We start from the raw sequence: 11,780 nt of genomic DNA on the forward strand, positions 1-11,780 counted from the left end.
TTAATAGGCGCTCGCTAACAACCCCCTAGAGTCTTATTCTTAGGTTTTTTCGGTAAAGTCACGTAGGTAAAAAATTAAAATTAATAAAAGTAAAATAAAAATCACGACGTCGTGATTTTTATTTTATTTTACTTTTATTAATTTGACTTTTTTACCTACGTGACTTTACCGAAAAAAACTAAGAATATGAATCCTTGCAGTCACGAAAGCTTCAAATCTAGAACCCCTAGAGTCTGTTGCTCACGGTGACATGGACAGGGGCATTTGTCCCCTGGCGTGTGAGTTGCTCCGTCATCTTAACCCATGACCCCTGGGTCTGTCCCGTGGCCTCCTGCCAGCAGCGAGCCTATCACACGACACGTGGCGTTGAACAGGACACCTAGTGACCAGGACACCTAGCCTGGCACAAGCGCCGTGGTGACGCCACCGCGACTCACCGTTGTTACTGTTCTTGTCGATGCTGTTTGTTGTTGATGGCCGCTGTTAAGAATGATGGCAATGATTTGTTGTGGGCTAGATAAACAAATCATAATTTAGAGATTTGTTTTAAAGGGCCACTGCGCGAAACGTCGCCTATTGTGTCTCTACTTTGAAAAGGCCACGTGACGGCTTCGGTGACGAAGCGCGTCGAGTGTTTTTGTTATTTGGTGTCGTTTCGAACAGCCCTCGTTTACTGTCGAAGCGCTTCGCACGCGAGATGCGACTCAGTGCGGGACCAACGGGGCGCCGTGCGGCACAAGGGGGCCACCCGGCCTGCGGATGGTCATCGGTCTGCCAGCAGAGGCGCCATCATCGCTGCTGCTGGTGCTGCTGCTGCTGCTGGTGCTGCTGCTGTGTAATCCCAATTTAGTCATTCGTGGGTGTCATTTGTACACCGTGAGTTGAGATGATGATACTATTATCCACGTTATTGCTGCTGCTGTTGTTGTTCATGCAGCAGCTCTTAAGGCTGCTCTCTCTGTGTCGCAGGCTGCTCTCAATGCGTGTTGGTGTGCGTGTGTGGGGAGCGGTGGCGCAGCGGTTAGCGCTACGAACCCGGCTATGACCCGAGTTGGATTCCCGCTCACGGCCACCAACACCGGTGACGATTCTCTGAACCGGTCCGGGGCCTCCCTTAGGCCGAGACAGCCTCAAATGAGCACCCGGTGCGGTGTGTAAGCATCAGCACTTTGGGAGACAAAGGCGGCCGGCCGTGGTGACGGCCACCCACGCCCTCTCGCGTGGCGTGCCGACCTTTATAGGTGCTGCTCGCTATCAGCACTCGCCCCAACAGCCTGCTAGAGGCTACACGGGCGTTCTTTGTGTGTGTGTACGTGGTTTTGTGTGTGCGTGACTGATTGTGTGAGGTCGCCGAGGCTTTATCTGCGAGCCACAGGCAGCTGCCCTGGCACCACTTCCCCTCGCCGTGACCTCCACCCCCCACCCATCCACCCACCCCCCACCCTTGCCAGACCATTTATTTTGAACGCGCCATACAAATGAGCAAGCACACGACTGACACGTGTGTGTGTGTGAGAGAGAGAATGAGAGAGAGAGAGACAACAATTAATTCATAATTAGCGACCACAGTGGCAAGCCACCGGCCTGGGCACACAAAAGCACCGGCACGTAACGATCCGGATGGACACGTGACGATCCGGATGGACACGTGACGATCCGGATGGACACGTGACGATCCGGATTGACACGTGACGATCCGGATGGACACGTGACGATCCGCAGATATATCGCATCAATAACGCAATTACAAGATGGTCACTCCTTTCAAATCGCAATGCGACACCGCCACGCAGACGCAGAGAGAGAGAGAGGGGACGACTCAGAGGCGCCAGGAGGAACCACAGACGAATAGCAGCAGCAGCAGCGCGACCAACAGTTCCCCGAGCTCTGCAGACCTCTATATATCGCTAATGTAATGAGTATTTAGAGGTGTGGGAGGAAACCGCAGCACCTGGAGAAAAAAAACACTCGAGCGAGCGGGGGGAGGTGGGGGGGAAACACTCGATCCCACAGAGACGGCACACGGGAGGAGTCAACAATTCTGCTGTAGCGCCCTCTCCTGGCGAGCCAGGGAAGGGGAGTGTCACATCATCTGTGCGCAGTGACTCACTGACCCCCCTCGCTGCTGCTGCTGCTGCCTCCGCACAGTTGCTGGAGTAGAGGCAGTAGCCATGGCTTGTATTGTATGCAGTCAGACTCTCGATTATCCGCGGCAAACGGCGGGGAGGACGGCCGCGGATAATAAAAAATCGCAGATAATCCCCAAAGATATTCATGTTCGAAGATCTCTATGCCAAAAACTAACGATCGACGGATCGATGGATGCGCGTGCTCAGTGATGACACTTTCCTGCTCCCGCACAGAAGAGTCCGTCCACAAAGTGGAACAGCTGCAGAGCCACGCCAATCAAAATGAAACTCCGCCCACTATTGTAAAGATATTCCAACTACTGTACTGTAGAGGCAATCGCGTGGATTTCCGATTAACCAGAACAACATATTTGTCCGGTTTAAGCACGTGTGAATTGTAATAAACATTTACACGAATAACAATGTGTATAACTGTTTTAGATGATTAATTTGGGCGTGACGGAAATGCACACGTTATTGTATACAGCATTAGAGTAATTTGTAGTGTTTGGATGTGTAATTTTAGCAAAATGTAATATGAGTAATGTGGCCGGTTTGGACCACGAGAAATGGCAAATGTGGATCGTGAATTCGCCCCCCCCCGCCCCCCCCCCCCGCCTCGCATGGATATCACGAGCAGCGGATCTCTGCGGATGTGCGCGGACAATCGGATGGACGCGTGTGCCGATGGAGTTGCCATACGCGAGCACGCGGTGGGAATCAGAGATGAGCGTCACTGGCAGGTTTGAAACAAACGCAGACAATAGCGGAGGGGGCGGGGGTGGTGGTGTCGGGGGGGGGGGCCTGGGACAACCCGGGGTCACGCGCCGCAGTGGTCAGACGGGAAGAGGGCATGACACAAAGATAAAGACCCCCCCTTTTGTAGCCTTTAACAGACTGTTGGGGCAAGTGCTGTTAGCGAGCAGCGATGGAAGCACACTGGGGGCTGGGTGGCCAGCACCACCGCCACCCGGCCGCTCAGTGCTGATGGGGGTTTCTTTTTACACACCGCACCAGGTACTCATTTAAGGCTGAGTTGACCTAGGGGATGGCCCGGGACCGGTTCAGATAATCGTTACTGGTGTTGGCCGAGAGCGGGAATCGAACTCGGTTCGTCGGCTTCATGTAGCACTAACCACCGCCGATATAGCCTCGCCAGATTGTTGGGGCAAGTGCGGTTAGCCAGCACCAACAACAGCCGCCATTCGCCACTAAGTGGCGGTGACGTCACCATTTGTGTCAGGCCATGTGCACCTATTACACACACATTGGCCTTTACCCCATAGTTCTGGTCGTGTTACCCTGGTTCTGTGTACAGTATTTCCTGCTTTGCATTCACGGCACGCATGGGGATCTACGGATGAATGTGCCTCACAAATTCGAAATTATCATGATAACGCCTCTCCTCTCCATATGTATCTGTCCGCATTGAAAACAAAACGAGGATATTTGACACAGGTCACCCGTTGCATGGCCTCCTGGGAGTTGCGTCTCACCAGCAGCGTTGCTTCAACACAGCTACCTCACTGCTGGATTGCCCTGGGGTTTGTGGAAAATGTGGACGTGTGAATAAATACTTTAATGTTTCATGTCGAGTGACGACGGGTATGTGTGTGGTGAGTGAACTTGCGACTGTCCTCTTTGTGCCCTTTGTGTGTTTCATTGTGGGGAACGGTGGCGCAGTGGTTAGCGCCGCACTGCCTCACGAAACCGGGCGAGGCGAGTTCGATTCCCACTCGCAACCAATAACAGTGGCAGCGAATATTTGAACCGAGGTGCTGGGCCCTCCCCTAGGTCGACGAGGCCTCGATTGAGTGCCGTGTGTGTGGTAACATCGCCACTGCAGACGAGCAAACTGTGGGCCGCTTTCCGCACCACTTCCGCGTTATTTAATGTTGAACGCGGCGTTTGAAGGTCGCGAGCAACGAGATTCCTACTGCCCGTGGCTCCTTGCTTGGGGGTTACGTAACGAGGGCAGGGCGTTTAGCGATTCGCGGATGTCAACCGCGAACCCGTCACACACACATCGCGCAGATGAGCGCTGGAGTGTCTAGCAAGCCGCCGAAGCCGGCCCAATAACAGAGGCTCGGGTCAAAGTCACGCAAACACAAAGACCCCCCCCGCACCCCCCCCCCCCCCCCGTGTAGCCCCAACAGACTGTTGGGGCACAAGTGCTGGGTAGCGAGCACTGTGGGAGGCCAGCAGCACGCGCGACCGCCTCCGTCTCCCCCAGTGGCGATGTTTGCACAGCACGCGTCCGCACAACATCGAAGGGTGCATTTACCCCCCCCGCCCCCTTTTCCACACGGAGCAACACCCGGGCAGGTGTCTGAGTGGGCTCGAGGTCTCCTACCAGAGAGCCGTGCTGCAGTGTCCCTTGGGATGGAGTTCAACGCAACAGCGGCACCAGACCTCGGTGAGGTTGAACCCTTGCCGTCCGAGCACAGAGGCCCGTCCCTGGACCCTTCGCGAGAGTTGGCAACCAAGGGTGGATAGGTGGACGAGTGGGTGAGTGAGTGGTTGAATTAATGAGTGACTTGGTAAAGGGATGAGTTAATTAATTAACGAGTGGGTGGTTGGTTGAGTGTTTGGGTGAGTAGATGAGTGAGTTGGTGAGGGGTTGCCACCTTTTCGTCCCTTGCGCGTACAAAACAAAATAAATACTCCACTTATTCACCGGAAGTGAGAGAGAGTGCGAGTGAGAGAGAGTGCGAGTGAGAGAGAGTGAGTGCGAGAGAGTGAGAGAGGAAAGGAATACGAATCGATACCCGGGGTCGGCAGTGGGGTGGCGACGTGGGTGGGATGTGTGCGTGTTCTTTGTTGTTATTCGCTGTTATTGTTGTTGTTGTGTGCATGTAGCTGGTGCATCTGTCAGTCATCTCCATTAGTCAACCCATTGCACCGAGCTGGGTCTGTGACCTCCTGCCGGCAGCGAGCCCTCGACACTTCACGCGTTGGCCTCAAAGCGCACCTAGCCTGGCACAAGCGCCGCGGTGACGTCGTCGTTGTTGTTGTGCGTGTAGTGTGGGCGAGCGGTGGTGCAGCCGCTACGCTACACACCCGGCGACCAGGTTCGGTTCCCGCTCACGGCCAACACCAATGACGATTACCCGAACCGGTCCTGAGTCTCCCCTAGGTCGACACAGCCTTAAATGAGTACCTGGTGTGATGTGTAAAAACATCGCCACTGGGGAGACAAAGACGGCCAACCCGGTATGGTGTCAGCCACCCACCTACAGCACTTGCCCCGACAGTCTGTTAACGGATTCACGGGGGATCTTTGTCTTTGCCTCTGTGTGTGTGCGCGCGATCGCTCTTACATAAGCGCAGTGCACGCGGAGCGTGTGATTAGCATGCAGCGGTCGTGCCCACACTGATTCCACACCGCACGTGCCGGCTGCTGCTGCTGCTGCTCCAGGTGGGTGCTGCTGCTGGTCGTGGTGGTCGTGGTGGTGGTCGGTCAGAGGAGCGACGCTCACAACAACGACGCGGAGCGCCGGACGGTTAAAGCGCTACCAAATGGGCACAGTTGGGAGCACGACTGGTGCATCTGCCAGTCGTCTCGGTCAGCCCAACCCACTTCACCTGGGTCTGTCACGTGACCTCCTGTCAGCTAGCGACATTTCACGTGGTATAAGAGTGCACCTAACCTGGCACAAGCGTCGTGGCGAGGTCACCGCCACCCAGTGGCGTTTGGCGGCTGTTGTTGTTGATTTGCGGGTCCGCGCTCAGCTGCTGCCTTTGTCTCTCTGCTGGCGAGCGTGCTCACCGAGCTGGACTCAGCTGCGGCATCCCCACGACCACAGCACGGCAGAGCCGAGCCGTGCTGGGCCGTGCCGAGCCGTGCCGAGCCGTGCCGGGCCGTGCTGGCCCGTGCTGGGCCGTGCCGAGCCGTGCTGGGCCGTGCCGAGCCGTGCTGGGCCGTGCCAGCTGCCAGCTCGCTCCTTGGCCCAGTGGCTCTGCAAAGCTTCGCTCTTGGCCCAGGACCGCAGCTGCTATCGAGTGCGCAGGCGGTGCAACTGCACCGGGGCCCACGGGCAGGAGAGTCTCAGGCGCCGGGCTACAGCACTACAGGATTGTACCCCCCCCCCCTCTCAGCCACATTCCCCGCACCGGGGTCCAGTTCCACCCACGCTCCCGCCGCCGGCTCACCACCCCCCCACCTATCACCCCACCCCCACCATCTCTCCCTTCCTCCATGGCAGAAGGGAATGAATTGTATTGTCGGTGCTCATGACGATTTAGGCTCGCTTGGGTTCAGTGACTCCGTTTCAGTTCCACGCTATCCCAGCTGAAGGCCCCCCCCCACGCGCACGCGAAGCACGTGGCTCACGGCGTTGGCCACAGCAATTGGCGCCAAGCGGCGGGGGTCGTCTCTCGTCCATGCCGGCCCCCCGCGCGGCCTGCGGTGACCGCGGCTCCCGCAGCGGCCTGCGGTGACCGCGGCTCCCGCAGCGGCCTGCGGTGGCCGCGCGGCAAGCCGAGCACTGGGAGCGACTGCGAGGCTCGCGCTGCGGCCCAGACCCTGTGCTTGGAGCGCTGTCCCCTCGCAGCGCCTCGGGTTTCTCCGGGCGCTCCGGTTTCCTCCCACGTGAATAATAAACACCCGTCAATTGGCCGATAAACACCTTAACGTATAGAGGACCGCAGAGCTTGGAGCAATTGGTAGCCCCGGCTCCCGCTCGCCTGTGGTTCCTCCTCCTCCTGTCGCCTCTTGAGTCGTTCTCGATCTTTTCTTTTTGAGAGCGAGCGAATACCGTGCACACTAGAAGTTGAACATATTATAACTGTGAAGAAGCTACAGCCGGCAAACTACCATGAGCCATGAAGCTAGTCAGCTGTGAAGACGCAAGCGATGAAGAATCTGGACACCTGCCGGTGTATCGGCCGAGCAGCACACAGCGGCATCCAGTCCCGCACGGTATACTGAGCCAGGCCCTGGTGGCTACGCTGCTGCACGTGGCTGCCTGTAATTCAGCACTGTGGAGGCACCAGCGGAGGTTGGCGGATCACACAGAGATGATGTGAAACTCCCATCCCATAGTTACCGAGGAGGTGCCGTACCCTGGCTCGCCCAGAGAACGCTGTACAGCAACAACAAAAACTACACAAACTCCACCTGTTCCGTCTGTATGGGATAGAGCGTTTCCCCCTTGCTCGCAAGTGCAAAGTTTCCTCCCACGTGTATAATAAAGACTCACGAATTGGCCAATAACACCTTGCTATGTTAAAAGCCGCAATTGTTGGTAGCGCCGGGCGAGGGGGAACACTGCGTGGCGGCGGTGCGTTACAAGTTGACGTCAATATCATATCGCTGCTGCGTGTACCGCCCCGTGCGGTGTCGGTTCCTTCGTGTGCAATGTTTCCAAAAAGATCCCCGTGCACACGCTGAGCGCGAGCTGCCTCCGGGGTGACCGCCTGCTCCACACACAGAACAGAACCGGGACGGATTCCTCGGTCCAAATCAATTCCTGCCACCCGACTACGGATGCCAATTTCCCCCAATTGTCCCGGTGGGTACCCGGAACAGTTGGCAACCCCGAGGGAGAGGATGTGTGATCGCGTGAGTGGATGAGTTACCGAGTGACGAACGAGTGAATGCGATGAATGGGTGAGGGTGTGAGTCGTTGAGTGAGCGAATATTCATATATACTCATTTATCGGGGAAGGCCACGCTGAGTCACAAATATCTCGGTACAAATTAATTCCTGCCACACAAATAACCACAGATGCCAATTCCCAGGCAGGTGGCGACGCTAGCGTGGGTGGGTGAGTGATTGAGTGGGTGAGTGGCTGAGTTACTGAGTGACTTGGCAAACGAACGATTGAATTAATGAACGGGTGAGCGGGTGAGTGGGTGAGTGATTGAGTGGGTGAGTGGTTCAGTGATTGAGCGGGTGAGCGGGTGAGTGGTTCAGTGATTGAGTGGTACGGGGGAGGGTTGGCACCTTCTTCACACTGCACAAATCCGGACACTTCTCGTAGTCAGCCCAGGTTGATGCAAACTGTGCAGTCTGTGCAGCAGTACATTTTAACACAACGCCGTCACCAGATCTCGGTACAAAGCAATTCCTGCCACCCAAACACAAACACCGATTTCTCCAACCCGTCCCGGATCAACCCGGGACAGGTGGTAACCTCACTGCTGCAACCACCACACGTCCGATACAAACACAATGCAAGCAACGCCGCCGTATAATAATACAAAGCAACGCATACGACACAATAATACAATAGTCCAGTGCAACACGACGATTTGTATAGAGGGTAAACGCGACCGCATCAACAATGCACAGAATACTGCTCTGTGGCTTACATGCGTGTTGTAACATGCGTGTTGTAACATGTGACGCACACACACAAAGACCCCCCGTTTGCCTTCAACAGTCTTGGAGGCAAGTGCTGTGAGCGAGCGACCTATGACGGCGGCACGAGGCGGGTGGGTGGCCAGCACCACGCCTGCCCCCCCCCCCCGCCGTCTTTGTCTCTCCAGCGAGAATGTTGTAACGGCGCACGCGGCGCCCTAACCACTGCGCCACCGCTCTCCACACGCGCACAGCCACTTCGTGTCACTCCACTGCTGGATGAGGAGCTCTCCGCACACGGTGCCGGGTCGCAGGGGTTACTTTGACCATACTTCACCAATCTGGTCACTGTGAGTTGGTGAAAGCGGGGAGCCACACAGGCGGGTGCAGAGAAGTGCCGTGCAGCAGCTGGGCCTGCTGCACCGCACTTTCTGCTGCGTCCCTGCCACGGCAGCAGCAGGAGCAGCCTATAGCACCTGCTATGCCGGTGCTGTGCGAGAGGCAGTGGGTGCGTCGTCGTGGAGACAGCGCACACCCACGGGGTACTCACAGCGCTCTCCACGTGGTGTCTCCGGGTGTCTCCACGTGTCTCCACGTGTCTGTCTCCCGAGCCCTGGTGTCTCCGCCTGTCTTCTTTTGTCCGTCTGCTAGCAACCGGCTCTGTGTGCGTGTCTCCAAGTGCCTGTCTCCCTGTCTCTACGGAGATTGCTTGGCCACGCGTTAGCCCCCCCCCCCCCTATGTCTCTCTGCGTCACTCTGTGTCCCTGTCTCCCCGTGTCTCCGTTTCTATGGCGACCGTTTCCTCGTGTCTCGCTGTCTCTATGGAGACCCTGTCTCCCCGTGTGTCTCTCCGTGTCTCCCTGTGTGTCTCTCTATCTCCCCCCGTGTCTCCCCCCGTGTGTCTCGCTGTCTCTATGGAGACCCCCGTGTCTCCTCGTGTGTCTCGCTGTCTCTATGGATACCCTGTCTCCCTGTGTCTCCCTGTGTGTCTCTCTGTCTCTATGGAGACCCCCGTGTGTCTCCCCGTGTGTATATGTCCCCGTGTGTCTCTCTCTATGTCCCCGTGTCTCTCTATGTCCCCGTGTGTCTCCCCGTGTCTCTCTATGTCCCCGTGTGTCTCTATGTCCCCGTGTGTCTCTCTGTCCCCGTGTGTCTCTCTGTCCCCGTGTCTCTCGCTGTCTCGCGCTGGCCTCTGTGATCGTGACGCTCCACTCGGGTCCAGAACGCTCCTCCCGGGCGCGACCATTCCGTACTCGGTGTTGAATTCCCACATTTTTACTCAACCCCCGAATTACAACTCAGTTATCTAAGTGGAACACACTCACTCATGCGATCTTTAGTCTCCTAAATGAGCTTTGCCTCTTAAACGTTTTAAATATTTTAAATGGAAAGTAAAAACCCCCACCCACTCCTGCCACTTTGGTTTAACCCGCCGGGAATCTGTGCAAGGGGCGTGACGTCACGTCGAAGCACACGACCAGTGACGTCACGCACAAACAGTCTCCACGGCAACCGTTGACGTCACGGGCGGGAACCTCACAAACCCAAGCGGGGGATGCGACTCCAAGCGGTCGAATGACGGAATAACTCGCGGCTGACGTCACGGATGATGCCCCCACACTCACGACACCAATGACGTCAAATATTTAAAAAATTAAACATTGTGTTGGTGGTGCTGCTGCTGTTTGGGCCGTCGTAGGCAACTACAATTAACAACAGCTCATACAAAAAAACACACACAGACCCCGGGTTACGAAAGGGTTAGGTTCCCGAGAACGATCCGTAACCCGAATTTTCCGTGTGTAGGAAACGGAACAATTTCCCCTAAAAAATCAAGAAAAATTCCATTCACCTCGACCCGAATGAACCTCGAGTGAGAAGGCGTAAGGCTGCCTGCCTTACGGTATTCATCCGCGCCGCACTACTTGCGCCGCACTACTTGCGCTGACATAACCAACGCGAAACATCTCCACGTGTTGAATGTTTCGGACATGATTTTACGGGAGCATTTCCGTGAGGTCGGAGTTCCGTAAGTTGGGACTTCCGCAACCCGGGGACTGTCTATAAACTAGGCGACGTTTCGTGCTATGAAGTAGGCACATTGCCCGAAACGTTTCCTTTCACACCTTCGATTGGCGCGTTTGACGTAAGGTGTGAAAGAAGTTCAACATCGATTTAAAATATTTTTCTCGTTGTAGACCACACGGCGTGATTGACACGTGCTGGTGAGACTAGGCGATGAAGAAGGCTGCTGTCCCTGGTGAAGGCCAATCAGTTAAAAAAAACAATCCCATAGATCACAATTACCAGAGCACAAGTCCCGTGTGTGTGGTTAATGCAGACTTGATTCCTTGCGGAGGGTATCTATTTAGGTGTTTGAACATCTCAACGCCTGTTCTATTGCCAGAAAGGGTCAAACCTATTCTTCTTTTTCTCACTTTGACACTGGCAGAAAGGTCCCCATGACGATAGGTGCCGAGTGGACTTGTTAGTGGTGGCCACTGGGGCTATGCACCACAGACAACGCAGCAGCAGCAGCAGCAAATGTGCTTATCTCAAGGTCCGATACATATTTGTTTTTGTTGAAAAAAAGTGAACTCACAGACGCCGCGTAAAATCTAAGCGTTTATTAACATTTGTCAATCGGCACAAATGGTGACCGCAAAACGTTTCAAATCAGCGACCCTCTGCGTTGTCTCGACCGAGACGTCCCAGGATCCAGGCCGCGTCCAACTTCACACGGCACCACCGCCTCCACCACACGGCACCACCTCCACCACACGGAACACCACCTCCACCACACGGAACACCACCTCCACCACACGGCACCACCTCCACCGCACGGCACCACCTCCACCACACGGCACCACCACGCGACCACTTTTATCTCCTTGCCGACCCGCATCAGGAAGCGCCTTAACTCGCGATCCGAGTTCCTGTTGACAACCTGAGGATGCTGGATGTAGTCTCCAGAGAAACGTCCACGCAAATGTTGCGAGACTCACAACAACAACAACGCCCCTGCTGGTGCTGCTGCCGCTGAAGCAGCGATACATCCAGCCACGTGTCTATTCACGTGGGCACTTTTATTCGTTGGCTGCGTCGGGTGGCGGAAGGTTTATGACGCAACATTTTATTTACACGACGACCGAACTTTAAACCAATTATTAATCAGAACATCCCGCCGTAGAATTTAGAACGTCAACAAAAACGTTGCCGATTTTACCCAAAGTTTCGCTGGAGGTTACATCCAGCATCATCAGGTTGCTAGCGGGCGCTCAGCTCTCGCGACAGGCGCAATCTCCAGTGAAACGTCGGACAAAACATTTCCAAAGTCTCGCCTGGG

The 11,780-nt window shown here is 55.6% G+C and overlaps 1 protein-coding gene across 1 annotated transcript in view; it reads right to left on the reverse strand.

Annotated features, from left to right (window-relative positions):
• Positions 1-9,261, reverse strand: part of LOC144945813 (CDC42 small effector protein 2-like) — a 45,749-nt gene extending 36,488 nt beyond the window's left edge. The window contains exon 1 of the mRNA XM_078874351.1: positions 8,985-9,261. The gene's annotated coding sequence lies outside the window, so the exon portion shown is untranslated. The remainder of the gene's footprint in view (positions 1-8,984) is intronic.
• Positions 9,262-11,780: the final 2,519 nt, after the last annotated feature.

Source organism: Lampetra fluviatilis, chromosome 39 (assembly GCF_964198595.1).
Source record: "Lampetra fluviatilis chromosome 39, kcLamFluv1.1, whole genome shotgun sequence".
Lineage (NCBI taxonomy): Eukaryota > Metazoa > Chordata > Hyperoartia > Petromyzontiformes > Petromyzontidae > Lampetra > Lampetra fluviatilis.